Source organism: Lepisma saccharinum, chromosome 16, assembly GCF_977018435.1.
Source record: "Lepisma saccharinum chromosome 16, izLepSacc3.1, whole genome shotgun sequence".
NCBI lineage: Eukaryota > Metazoa > Arthropoda > Insecta > Zygentoma > Lepismatidae > Lepisma > Lepisma saccharinum.
Genome location: NC_139244.1, coordinates 16,462,892 through 16,477,981, shown reverse-complemented (window position 1 = coordinate 16,477,981; position 15,090 = coordinate 16,462,892).

Genomic DNA, 15,090 nt, shown 5'->3' with positions numbered 1-15,090 from the left:
TTGCTAGTGTAGTAGAAGAATTATTTCTTTTCATTGTTATATTTCCCCGCATTTCAGTGCAAACACAACCTCGGCACTCACAAATATCTTTACTCCACTGTCTCTCCAAAACCAAATGTCCAAGAATATTAAGAAATTACATTTTTTGCAAGGAGCACATGAAGAACATATGTAGCAAATTTGAAGAAAATCTGAGATGGTGGGTAATTTTTTTTTTTAGTCGTGTGTGTGTGTGTATAGGTACATCATTGCATTCACGTGCTGTATTCTAAGTGGAATGAAAGTGTATTAATCTTTCCTTCCATTGGATAATAAATCGAAGAAATAATGGGTAGGGTGTCTGCCGAGATCAGCCGAACGCTCAGCCGAACGCTACCGAACATTAGAGATTCGCATAATTCTGCGCTGAGCTGGCCCGGCTGACGCCATTGCACTCATCACAAAACGTAGCGGGACGGTTGGGCATGAAGACGGACACGTAGCCAGGGGGAGGGATAAGGGGGCTGAAGCCTCCCCCAGAAATCATACAAATATAATATAAATAGTGTACAGTAATAATTAATTTTACTTCTTTAGCAGGATTAAATCATCTTGTAAGATAAACTGCAATCTACTGAGAAATTTATCTTCAGGACTTCTGCCCCCTCCACTATTTCGCCTTTAGATGTCGGCTGCTGGTAAGGGATGAGCCCCTCCCGAAATAAAAATCCTGGCTACAGACCTGCATAGGGAGTGGTACCAAAATGTGTTAGTAGGGCTGTCATTTCGATGCGCAAAACTTTGCGAATCTCTTGCATATTTCTAGCTGTTTCATGGTGTCACTTGACTAATTTCGAATATTATTATTTTTTTTACTTCTCTAAAATATTTTTATTATTTTGCTCTGTCATCGCCGTATCTCCCGATGACTGGACTCTTATGCATTGCTTCTACTGTTGATAGATTTGCTTTATTTTACTTCGCTTTTTGTTCCACTTTTGGCTAATTTGCGAAGATGGGGATGAGTGGTGCTATGATGAAATTGATGAATGAATACTCGCAAACATCCATGCCCAGGCCGGGATTTGAACCCGGAACCCCTGGCGTCGTAAAGAGATGAGCTAACCGCTCCGCCACGGGGCTGGCTACTGTTGATGGAATGTTTTGGAGTGTAGGAACTCAGGTCAAGATAGCCCGCAGAGTCAACAAGAGAGTTTTTTTTAAAAAAGAAAATTACATATGTTGCTGAAACATATAACTCTCCTGACTGTGAATTTAATTTATAATGTATAAGTAGTTCTCAGTTTACAAAATGTGGGGCATTACTTTTTCAACCACCCAAGATGTATATTTTCTTAAAACTGACTTGATGGTGAGCGGTACTTAAGTTTAGATAATCATCAGCCCGATGAAAATTCACTCTTCTGTTTATTGACAATATGTCTCGATTGCTTGATTTTTAGATGTCCTGCGAGAAGAAGGGGAAGCAGCGGAACTCGTTTGAATTTACCAATTGTTAGTTTTGGACTAAACCAGAAGGTGGATTGCTTAACTTTAGTCCTAACGGAGGGAGCGATTGTTATTTTTAGACATGACAAGAAGAGGGCGATCACATTTATCATACGTTATAATTGCGTATAGAAATCCCCACCAGCCAAATGGTAAATGCCCTTGCATTTGGTGCAAATCGTTCCAGGTTTGATCCGCCAGTAGGGGCTCTAATAACTTCAGTATTGAAGCATCACATGAGGAGAACCGTGAAGGCAATAGTAGCGGAAGCTGGTTTAGAAAGCCAGGAAAAAGCTGAGAACGGGCTCTATGCACTGACTGTGCATCACCCCAGGACTGACTGTGTGCTAAACATATATTATTTTCTGTGAAGTCGTGAATCTGAAGAAGAGGAAAAAATTCACTTTATTGAAAATTTGAAGTTTAGTAAGATAAAGGTAGTGATGAATGTGATATCTAAATACCTCTCCTTCAGAAACGTTTAAAATGTAGTGATCATATCCCCTCCCAGAACCCCATTAAATTTTTAATTAACAGATGCACACTTATGAAATAATATTAATTTTTAAAAATCCAGTTATTAATCAATCTACGACCGATTTTTGTTAATTATTAGGAGAAAATGAGAAAATTAGCGTTATTGTAATACAACTATATAAGAGAAGAAAAACTAAGACATATACAGACACAAAATACTTAGAAGAATTTTTCATTATCAACGAACGACACTTGAAACACACAGAAAATATTTTTGAAAATGTTGCGCATAAAAATAGCAAATTTTGTGCCTTTACACAAATATCCCTTCCCGTTTAGAGGAAATCATTCCGAAAATTGTAATGCATTCCTTTTATTTTATTGTGAATGTTCAGACCTGATGAATTCTGTCATGTATTTAATTTTAAGTAGTATAATGCAACCATTCGTTTATTTCCGTATTCCATAATTATCATTTACTGGACAATCCGAGTCTTGTGATTAAGATTAATTCATGTGAGGAAAATAGTTTATTGTTATTAAATTTATGTTTGATTCTACTACTCACTTTCTAACTTGAAAATAGTAATTCCAGCACAAAGTACAAAAGCTTAGCATACAGAATAAGTCCTTGTCGCGTTTCGCTGTGTTCTTGCACCATTCAGTGAATTGTTACTTGAATGCTTTTGCTGATGTACAGCAAAATAGATGATATGCGAATTGTTCGTCACCCTTTTTCTTCTCGTCAACAATAGATGACCATGAATTGAATTAAACAAGTCAATAAGCAGAGGAAAACATCTGTTTCGCATCTACAGAATTTAATTCTTTAAAACAACGAAGGGTGTAGAATAGAAAGGAATGAATATAACGATGGCCAATTTATCTAATATTATCTTTGCTGTTGGCTGTACTAACAACAATCACAATACAGCATTATATGTTTCGAGGTATTTGGTCTGTTGCCAAACACGATGATCCCATGACAATGAACATTTGTTTGTTTTTATTTGCTTTTATGTATATTATACGAAATTAGATCCCCTGACACAGCTACGATACTTGTCAATTCTCACAGTGGTCTTTGCGAAGTTAAAAGTAAGTTACTAAATATGAATTCTGTATCTAGGCTAAAGGGCTGAAGGGGTGAGGGTATGCCACGGTTCGTCCTCTCCTAAAAGCGGCTGGTCTCCTTGTTGATCTGTGAAAGCAGTAGCTGTTCCCGTCGATGCCAAGACAAACGACAGATGCCAATTTATTATAAAGCTTTTATTAACAATATTCTTCAGGTGCAGCGGAAGGAAAATATCGGAAGAACAACCTCCTCGTATGTTTGTTAATTCTATTTTTCGAACGTAACGTTTATTTTTCTATGTAGGAAATGGCGCGAAGGGATGGAGCCCAACAATTGCGTGCTGAGGTGGTGGAGTTGAAGAAGGACCCATTAGAAAAGATTGATATAGAAATGGACGAAAATGATCCATTTAAAATTCACGTACTCTTGAACGGTGCTCCCGAAACACCATACGAAGGGGGTGAATACTATGTCCGCCTACACTTCAAGCCATCCTACCCGGTCACTGAACCCTCCTTACAGGCAATTACGCCTTCGGGCCGGTTTAGGCCAGGCCCCGTGTGTATCCATTTCCGGGGAGACGGACGTCGCAAAGGAGAAGCTCTGAACCTGCGTTCAATCTTGTTGTATCTTTACAACTTCATGTTCTCTGAACAGGAGGAAGGGACTGCTGGAGCCATCCTAACTACAAATGAGGAAAAGATCAGGCTGGCAAACGAAAGTGGAGGCTTCAACGAAAATAACCAGGAATATAGAAGAATATTCCTTCATGAAGAAGAGGAGGACAAAGAAGGAGAGGGGGCAGAAGAAGAAGAAGAGGGGGCGCAAGAGGAAGCAGAGGGGGCGCAAGGGGAAGCAGAGGGGGCAGAAGAGGAAGCAGAGGGGGCAGAAGAGGAAGCAGAGGGGACAGAAGAGGTAGCAGAGGGGGGACAGGATGAAGCAGAGGGGGAACAGGAGGAAGCAGAGGGGGAACAGGAGGAAGCGGAGGAGTCACATAATATCAACCGAAGAGAGAAGAAAAGAAGAGTACAAGATGATAAAGTACCATTCCAAAATAAAGAAGCCCGTCTTGATTAAGGTGCAGATCCAAAGGAAGAAGAGAACGGTTAAGGTAAAAATGAATACAACTTATTTCTCTAAGGTGTCCGTATAGATAGAATGAATTTGTAATCTTCATTCTGTCTATACAGTGGTCGACATACCAAAAGAGAAAGACTAACGATTTCCTCTTCGTCAGCCATTCTTCTCCTGCACCGTTCTAGCTTAAGGTAGTTTATAACGGAGAGAAAATAAACGTGTAATCGTTAGCTGGCAGTTTCCACGGGAACAAAGCTCGGTTTGTATAATGCATGTCAAGGCAATTGCAGCAGCTTCGTAAACTTTTGCGAAGATGTTAATAGCAAATGGGAAAGACAATTTTCACAGTTGCATTTATAATTTTAGTGGCATTTGGCATTTGTACAATGCTTTTATGATGTTAGCAGTATTTGTAATACTCGGGGTATTTAACATGTCCAAGGTATTTAGATTTATACCCACATTAATTTATGGCTAATGGCTCTGTTGCTGCACCTGCACCAATCAGCCTGAATAACCAAGTAAATATGGCACAAAATTAGACGGAGGAAAGTTCATTTTGGCAAGGGTCGTGTAGGAAACGCATTCCACCTCTCTACCTGCTGATGAACAAAATGGTGCATATTCAAAAACTTTCGCTCTAACATTATTATGGATAGCTGCTTTACAATTTCATTTAAGGTATTTATTTAAAGATAAGAAGGCTGCCTTTTCGTCACTCAGGAAAGCGAGCGTGCAATCAACCCTGAGTTGCTCTGGAGAAAGCCACGTCGTAGGTCGATCATTGGAGCGGTTATTTTGCTTTTCGAGCGGTGTTTCATTGAAAGATGCGCATCAAGTCTCATCGTGGCCGTTCACCTACGTCCACTACTGTTTCATTTGAGCAGTTCTCGCTGAGGTAACTGAAAGTTTCGAGCTGCCGTAGGAAATCAAATCTGGAACACACGGTCGCTCTCTCTCTTACTTCCTTTCCATTTCTTCCTTCATCTGCTTCTTTCTCATTTCTATGTTGCTTTATTTCTCTACTTCTATCTTCTTCATTTTCTTCTGCTTATTTCTTCCTCCCGCTTCTCTTTCCTCATTTCTTTACTCTCTCCTCTGTTCTCTCTTCTCTCACTCTTTTTTCTCTCTATGTTTCTTCCATTCTCTGTTTCACTTTCATTTCTATCTTGCTTTATTTCTCTACTTCTTTCTTCCTCATTTTCTTCTGCTTATTTCTTCCTCCCGCTTCTCTTTTCTCAACTCTTTACTCTCTCTCCTCTGTTCTCTTTTCTCTCACTCTTTTTTCTCTCTATGTTTCTTCCATTCTCTGTTTCACTTTCATTTCTATCTTGCTTTATTTCTCTACTTCTTTCTTCCTCATTTTCTTCTGCTTATTTCTTCCTCCCGCTTCTCTTTTCTCAACTCTTTACTCTCTCCTCTGTTCTCTTTTCTCTCACTCTTTTTTCTCTCTATGTTTCTTCCATTCTCTGTTTCACTTTCATTTCTATCTTGCTTTGTTTCTCTACTTCTTTCTTCTGCTCATTTCTTTCTCGTTTCTCAATACTCCGTTCTTTTTCTCTTATTCTCCTTCTATCTTGGTTTCTTCCTTCCTCTGCTTTTGTTTCATATATACAGTATATCTTACTTTTGTTTCTATGTTTCTCTATTCCTTATTTTTTACCCCTTGTTTCTCTTTCCTCATCTCTTTATTTCTTCTCCCATCTTCCTTACTTTCTCTTATTCTCTATTTCCCTCTTTTTCTTTCTAGGTTTTCCTTCCCCTGCTTCTGTCTCATATCTGTCTTTGCTTTGTTTCTCAATTTCTCTGTATGAGAATCCTATCCGGTAGGACAAAAAAATGTTTAAGGATATGGCCCGTTGAGGACCAAAAAATTAGCAATGATCCTGACCGACCAAAATACAGTTGCAAGCGTATTTATAGGTTAATACTTACAATCTTCTTTTGAGGTGTAGAGAAAATACAGGCACTTACTATTAACTATAACGTTGTATTATAAAATATGTACACACAACAGGTTTGCAGCTGGTGTTACACTTACACGCCGCTAGTTCTTGACTGAAATTATATCGAGCACTGTAATGTTCCTGAAATAATCAATCACATATCACTGCACTTCACTGAAATGCCACGAATGAAACGTAGCCACTAGGCTTATAGTGGGGTCGGAATACCGTAAAATATTTCACTTCCGGCGGAGAACATGCCCTTTGGGTGGCGGATACTACATTAATTCCCGAACCTAATTCGCCCCAGACACCAAGTTCTTAAGCCCTCGTTTGTGTGTAATGCTACATCTCTTTCGTGGGTAAGTTAAGGTAAAGCTCCACGTTATGGGCTCCACTATGCTACGACCCTGGGGGTACGTACAAAAATGTTATTTACCACGGCTACAGATATCTTAATCTCAGGGGATAGGTTCTTTATTTGAGAATTCCAAATAAGAAAGCGTTTTATAGCCAAGAGGATATAGTTAAATGCGGATCTATATTCTGAAAACTATACACAATACAGAGAAAATATATAGCGAAGCTTGTATATACATGTAAATATCCTGATTCCAAATTTACGTCAGTTATATTCTTCTTATACATATATGAATAATTGAAAGGAAATCTTCTTCTTCTTTCTTCGCGTAATTTCTAGGAAAAGGCTTCTTCTTCCTTCCTATCTTTGATTTGGGAAAAGGCTTCTTCTTCTTTTTCTTCCTTCTATTTTTGGAAAAGACTTCTTCTTCTTTCTATTTTTGGAGAAGACTTCTTCTTCTTTTCTTCTTACAATTTTGGGGAAAAGGCTTCCTCTTCTTTCTATTTTTGGAAAAGGCTTCTTCTTCTTTCTAATTTTGGAAAAGGATTCTTCTTCTTTTCTTTCTTATAATTTTTGGAAAAGGCTTCTTCTTCTTTCTAATTTTGGAAAAGGCTTCTTCTTTTTTCTTTATCCTAATTTTTTTCTTTCCTTTTAAAGTGTAATCTTATTTATTACATATATGCGCTCGCTTTCCCCGCTTCTTTGGCATACGATACAAGCTATACTTATATAAAGAGTAGGGTCGACTAAACTGACAGTAGCGCCACCTCCTATGTAACGACCAAAAGGGGGATAGCCCAGGATCGTTAACAGCAAGCGCTGCCTATGGCCCAGTGCGTCTAATAAGAAGCGCAACCGTAAGTGCTTTGGGGCGTCAAATTTGACACAGCGTCTCCTCGTCAGAGGTTCAAAGAGGAGAGAGATACAATTTCTAAATTCATTTGCTCACTTATTAACTTTCCTAATTGTTTCATATACGAGCATATTCCTAATTATCTTAATTGGCTATTTACAACATTTTATTCACTCCTTCTATAATTTTTATACTCTTCCTTTATATATTTTGCATTTACTATAATATATATAATCGCTCTTCTCCGCTCCTAGTTTCTACAATGAGCTCTGCTCTTCTTTATATGGCGTGCTGCCATCTATCGTCGCTCTCAGGAAACATTTCTTCCTTGCATTTCTCATTGTGCCATCGGAACTGGCACGTGACAGTAATGGCGTCTTCAAAATGGCGGTCATGATCAAGACTCTATTGCTGTTCATTGCAGTTATTTACCATTCATGACATCTTATTTCCTCCTAATTTGCAGTTTATAACTGTATTATGATAACAAGAAATTAAAAAGACCCATTTTATCAAAAATTATTAGATATGGCGGCCAATATGGCCGCGAAAAGTATAAAAATAACCCTTTCAGCTATGTGATCATGTTTGAGATCAAACCATAGGGTTTTGAGGTTCCAGAACTCAACGATGGCATCAAAAGTAGTGTCAGACTAGGCCTACGAAATAATATTAGTTCATTTTCTTATAATCTGTATATATACAGGGTGTTTCAAAAGTCTGACACCATAGGACAAACTGCGTTATTAGTGTAGATGGCGAAAAATGGAAAGAGGGGAAAGTTGTTGGAAATATGGGGTTTTAAATATAATGTGCTTGAATTTTTCTTTCCACCCTTTATGGAACAGTCCTCTCTGAAGCCTTTAGGAATAAGTTATGATGAACAAGTATCAAGGGTGAAAGAAGTCACTGAAAAATCCTCGCCTCAATGAGAACTGACATTTCCTTGTTGCCACATGCTTCGTCCTTAAAGGAAGCATTTACGTTATCGCAACACCGTAATGTACTCGGTAAATTGAGAATGATGGCACAAAATTAGAGACAAAGTTTAGAAGTGTGTGTACAGAATCACATACACACACGCACGTGCACGCACACATACGCACAAGCACACAACTACAACATCTGTTATTGTGGCTAATGTTTTCCGAAATAGAAGTTGTTCATTAAGGTATACTGATATTAACATAGGATAAAATTTCGAAACGAAAGGCATCTTATTTTTTTCCCCTTCTAATCAGAGTAGATCACCACTAAAATATATTTGCGATCAGACAACAACTTCTATTGGCACAAACCGAAAATGACAACAACAATGACAATTAAGAGGGCAAAGGTTCGCGCAGACTTTGTCTTCGGTGACCTTGGTTCGTCGTATCGAGTAAGTTGTGTGTCTCAATGAATAAGTGAAGATATTGGTACCGTTCATCGAAAGGAAGGAAGCAGTGTATCAAAACCAACAGGAAAAAAACATACAAAATGTAATCATTCGTGTGTTACGGGTTGCTATCTTCTGTCATCACGCTGTTTCTCCAGACATCTCTCGGCACACAGCCAAAGAGCCAGTGCCACGCATGGAGAGAGTCGTTATCCATATTCAATCTTTAGTCCCATTCTGGCGATACTAAGATACCTTGGTAACCTCAATGGTTACTCTGCCTTCCCTTGTCACCACACCTTGCTTGCGGATGTTTGTGAATGTCCATTCTTTAATTTCATCATGTCATCACTCATCCTCATCTTCGCAAATTAGCCAAAAGTGGCACAATAAGCGAAGTAATATAAAGCAAATCAATAAACAATAAGGAGGTGAATGAACCAATCACGCTTTTTGTGGGACATTTGCAACTTTGTATTGGATTTATAGAATATTGTTTACCAGTATTGGTAAACTTTGCCACTGTCTGCAACAATTCTGCATTGGCTCATGCCTAGTAAATTCTCTTAAGGTTCAATGTTCAAGTACTTAATGTGTAACGAGACAAAGTTTAGAGTGTTGTTTTGCTTGCACTAATGTTGTTCTCGTTGCAGGAATGGGGTTGAGAGGCTGCCGCAATCAACTACGTGAAGCCAATAATATTTGCACCGGTCGTCCCAAAAGTTGCCCTAGGACTCGTGTACTTACTCTCAGTATTAAATCTCTGTGGCTTGTTTTACTTCACGTATTCAGATGTTGGTATTATACAGGCAATTAAGATGATTTGGAAACTGTAAATTTTCCCCATGTGTTTCTCTAGAAGTAGGTGTGTTTATAAAGCCAAGTAGGCTGCAAGCTGAATTTAGATCTTTTGAATCTGCTGTACTTTCGGCATTCGTTGTAATAAATATTTGTGGTCGATATCACAATCTCTAATAAAGTTTGTTTGTGTTGATCATGTTTTCTCCCTTTTTTGGCTGATAATTCAATTCTTCACATTCAAACTGTGAACAAGACTGGTAAAATCTATTTGTATTTGTGTATAAAGGGTCTGAGTTATAGCACACTTCTGAATCACCTTCTTGATCAATCCTACCCTTCAACTTGTGACGTCACAAACATTGCAGTGTATTTATGCTAAGAGCCCTTTGCCTAACAAAATAATTTAGCATGACTTCGGAAGATAAAGGATGGGGCTTGACCAAGAAAGGTGGTTGAGAAGTGTGCCGTCAGTTATACCCGTGTGTAACATGTACCCTGTACATGTTGCTCACTCTTGACTAACTGTGGCATAGGCAGTATATACTTATTTCAGGTGAGAAGCGCTACCTTCCACTTGGACGTCAAATCTTCCATTCAGAGAGAGAATGGGGGGAGCTTTCAGACCAAATCTGCAGGAACTGAGACTTCAAACATTGGTGAAAAATTATTTGTTGTCAAGCAGTTTGCTTTTGTTAGACACAGGGAAATTAACTTGTTCTACCTTTGTGTTAAAGAAAGCAAAGAAAGTCAGAAAACGTTCATAGTTCCTTCCCACTTCTAGGAAACCTGAAAATATCGGGGAAAATCTTCTAATTAATCAGTGTACCCCAATCAAGAACATGAAAGAGACTAGAATATGGGCCTGCCTGCTCATACTAATTATTACAACCACTAAGCTATAGTATTTACAGCTTCAATAACTTGTTGAACTCAGGCTTTAGATATATGTGTATTTTAAGTACAGATCAATTGATATTGTGTCCATTTGTAAACTTCTGTTTGTAGAAGAATGGAAATATTCAGATGTTCTATACTGTAAGGGTATTTATAGCTTGGCCAAGAGAACCAACGTTTCTAGCCACCAACAAACTCTGCCAAGTAAGGCATTCTTTACGTGGGAGGCATCGTTTGTTGGTTACACATGGAAAAGTTTGGAAATTTGCACTAAATTACAAGGTATTTATAAAAATATCGGACCAATACAATTATTGGTAATTTTAACAATAAACTGATATTCCCATATCAATAGAGTACTGATTAACCAGCCTGTAACCTGTCCTGTAATAATAAAAAAGGCGAGAGGGTGGTTTGGATATGAGGAATAATGGAGGAAGCCATTGTGAAATAAATTTAAGATAGTACTGTGCATCTTGTACTCTAGAACGAATTTGAAGATTCTGGAGATGTTGGGGAAAATACATTTACAGTTTATTTGGGAATCCTGAGAATATGAAAATTAAACTTTTCATTTTGACAATTACTCGTTCAACGAAAATCCAATAAATTATTATGCAAGACAAGTAATTAGAAATAAGTGCATAATGGATAGTAATAAATGTCACAGACATTGTCTGGTTTTTATTTTTCCTTCCTTAATTCTATGTGATATCATTAAATATAACTAAAAAGCCCTTTCTAGTGTTACGTGTGTTTTTACCTTGAGTGTAGTGTATGCACTACTCAACTGCAGGAATATGGAATTACATCATGAAGTAAAAAAAAGTTTGTATTTCCAAGTTTAATTTAATGTACTTTTCTCCTGCTGTTATCTTCCAGTGCAAGGCGGTTCCATAAAAAAAATATATTGTTTTGAATCCTCCCTGTAATCTAAATTATGCAATATTAGGTAAACATTTGTAATAGTTTGTGGCATTGTGACTCCCATTACCTAGATCCATTGGGAATTCTTCCTTAACCACTCATTTTGGCCAAGATGTTTCCATGAATTGTGATATTCAAATTCCTGAGATGGTGTATTAATGGGAAGAAAGCTACTATTTGCAGTTTGTTGGATAAGTGAAGTTCAGTCTGCACTCTCAACAGCCTCCCAAAAAATATTCTTCTCTTTTCCCCCTCTTTAATTAGGGGGAAATATGTTTGCATCTTTTGACATTCAATGTAATTTTACACAACTGCTTTTAGTTTGATGTTTATACATACGGGGCATGCATAAGGAATTCTTGGCATTTCAAAGTGTGTTAACGAGCGAGTTTGTTCCTTTGCTTTACATGTGTTTGAGTGGAGAAGAATATTGCGGTTTTTGCTACTGAGTTTTCAAGTGTTTGTGTAATATGAGAAACCAGTATTGATTCTTAGTTATAATTTTTGTGTCATTTAGAGATTGCTCGTTGTGCCTAGTATTCAAAAGTAATGCTTGGATGAATGACTTGAATGCATTACACTTGGACCGATTTTTATGTTGATTTGAAATTATGTTGCAATGCTTCTAGGGCCATCTTCACTGTTTCTTAATGGTGCCATCCACATATCGTGTGTATTTGCAATGTGTATAGGGAAAAGAGGATAGGTCCTAGATTATGTACTTGTGGTTCTCCTTGTTTGATACTAAGCCATTCTCATGTACTAATTTTACACATTGTTGCCTGTTTGGTAAATAATACTAAAATTTTAACTTATCTTTTATGCCAATAGATTTTTCTGCTAATAGGCTATTATTCAATGAGTCCAATGCCTTTGTATAATCAAGGAGTACCAGGAACGTAATTTTAGTCATTCATTTGGCTAAGTTGACAACTAGGAAATAAATAGTTATGCTGCTATTTTCTGAAGTCTTATTGAAATGGAGAATACTCATATAACATTAGATGCTCTACTACTATTCTTGCACTATGCGTTCTACAACTTTAGATGTAATTGGTATGCTTATGGCTCATAGATCTTAACATCCAGGAAGGTAGTTGTTTTTTTTTTTATAGGGCAATATTTGGAAAATACTTCTTGAGAAAGAGCCGTTTATGATGCAAGTTAGGCTCTTAAGGCATGCATGATGCAGTGTCTCAACATCTTTAGGAAATTCTTGATTCCATTGTAGCCCTTGGCATTTGAGAGCAGTTTTTTAATCTCTCAACAGTAACTTCATTAACATCCTTCAAATTGAAGGTTCCTGTGGGCTGGAAACCAACATAGCGTGATTCTGTGAAAGGTGTAAGGCTTACTTAGATAAACCTGATCTGAATATTGAATAAAGAAAACCCAAATATATTTTAAAATAGAATCTATTTGAATGTAAGTCATGCATGGGCATACTCAATTTCAAACACAAAATGCACACACTCTATGTTAACAATAATAGCATATGTATGTATTACTTAATGAAAATTCTCATTTATACTGTAACTCGATCCGACGATCCTTTAGTCTGAACACCTCCATCACGTCGTCGTAGATTCGGGAGTTTCTGGTCAATTTCTTTAGCAGCTCCTTTACAATGGATATCAGTCCCAAGTCAGATTTCCTTGCCTGTGTCTGTGTGCTGCGTTGAAATGTATGAATCCACTTCAGTGCAGAAAACTTCTTTTCCACCGACGAGCTTGAGGCAGGAACAGTGAGGAAGAATTCTGTTTGTACACTTGTTCAACAGCTTCATTCAAATGCGTAGTACGCAAGTATTCACGAAGTTCAAACACACTCTTTACTCGATATTCGGCTTCAGAGTAAATTACCTGTAGCTCAACTTTCAACTGGTAGCAATTGACATATTTCGCATACAGCTTAGTTAAGGACACAAACTCTTCTTCTGGAAAGGCCATGTCATATTTTTATTCTTATTATTCTTTTTCTTTCACTAAAAAGCCATTTGTGGGAAATGCGTAGGATGCAATTTGCAAATGCAAATGCATTCGAGAATATTACTCATTATCATGGTTACGATATTTGCGCCCATTTTGAAAAGCATATCAAGCAACTTAGTCAAAGGAAAAGGTAAAACAAATCTGTAAATCATAACGCTAAGTATTACGCATATGCTTTTAACATTAAGGGCAACTGGGATTCACGCGCCTAACTTTGCGGGCGCTGCCGGATCTAGGATTGCCAAACATTCTTCTTTTATCTTTAACTTCGCTGCTTGTAATGAAGGTAATATCCAACATTAAACCATCTCTTTGTGAACTTAATAGTTAGTTTACACATTTAAAATAATGACACCCGTTTTGTTACCTACACCTCCCGTCAAGCATTGTTGAAACACGGGAGTCGATTTTCTTGGTTCTCTTCCGACCGTGGCAAACAGACGCAGCGGGGACAGAAATCTCGCCAGTTAGCACCTACTGGTAATGCACCTTACAGTGCGTGAGAATCGGGACGCCCTGTCATTAGTTGAGAAGATACTACGTAAGAAAACACACCCGCCATGGGCGAATCCAAATCATTTCTTCCATTCACCCGCACGTAAGTCCTCTCAAGAAGCCTTACAGAGAAACAACTTGAATCAAAACAAGTCCTCAATTGTTTCGTTAAAAGTTCTACTTGAAGTCTGATATTGCTATGTGTGTTCAAGCGATAAATACGGGAATGAAATACGTTTTCTTCAATCATTTCAACTTGTAAGGTGGACTTACAAGCCTTACGTGGGCACTACGCCGCTGATCAGCACCATCTCTTGACAAAATGGGAAACTATTGTGTTTACCGAATTTGGTATTAGATCAAAGGGAGGCTCCCAGTACACTAGCGTCATCTCTTGATGAAAATGTGGGCAATTATTATTACAGTTACCAAATGTACTTCTTGCTCATTTTCAACGTGAATTTGGTTCAGGTGAAAATACAAACTTAAAGAAAACACAATTACAATCTTAATTATTTTATTGAAATTACTTTAAAATACATACATAGCATGTATTAATTTTTCATTTTTGCAAATAATCTCTGATGGTGATAACGATCAAATGTTGATCTGGATATTTCAGCCTGACTTTCATTCTGTCAAATACCAGGTGGTTATAATTAAAGTGACGGTGTTCAGAGTGGTACAGCACAGGCTGTAATGAGAGTAGCAGTCTGAAACTTCGTAGATATGCTAATGAAGCAATGCGCTCGCGAATTATGCAAGAAAATTAATTAGTTCCAATTCTCGCCACCAGGGTAAAAAATGGCGCTGTAAGCAGTCAAAACTTGGTATAGTTACAGGAAAAACACTATAAATCGCAGAAAACAATACTCTTTGTAATGAAATATCGCTACAATTTCACTATTCGAATTACATGAACATTACTAAAGGAAAAAGCAACAAGCGTCACCAACAACAACCAGGGAGCTCACACAATGGATAGGCAATGTCACCGACTTTGACGTCAGAGTTACGGAAAATTCCACGTTTTGACTGCTTACAGCGCCATTTTTTACTCTGGTGGCGAGAATTGGAACTAATTTTTTTTTTGCATAAATCGCGAGCGCATTGCTTCATTAGCATATGTACGAAGTTTCAGACTGCTACTCTCATTACAGCCCGTGCTGTACCACTCTGAACACCGTCACTTTAATTATAACCACCTTGTACAATAACAATATTTCTTCATTATTACCTTACATTCTGATGAACAAGATTTAAGAGACTCGCCTCTTTGATATGAATTGTACATAAAATTATTCGGACCTGTTTTATGTTTAATCTT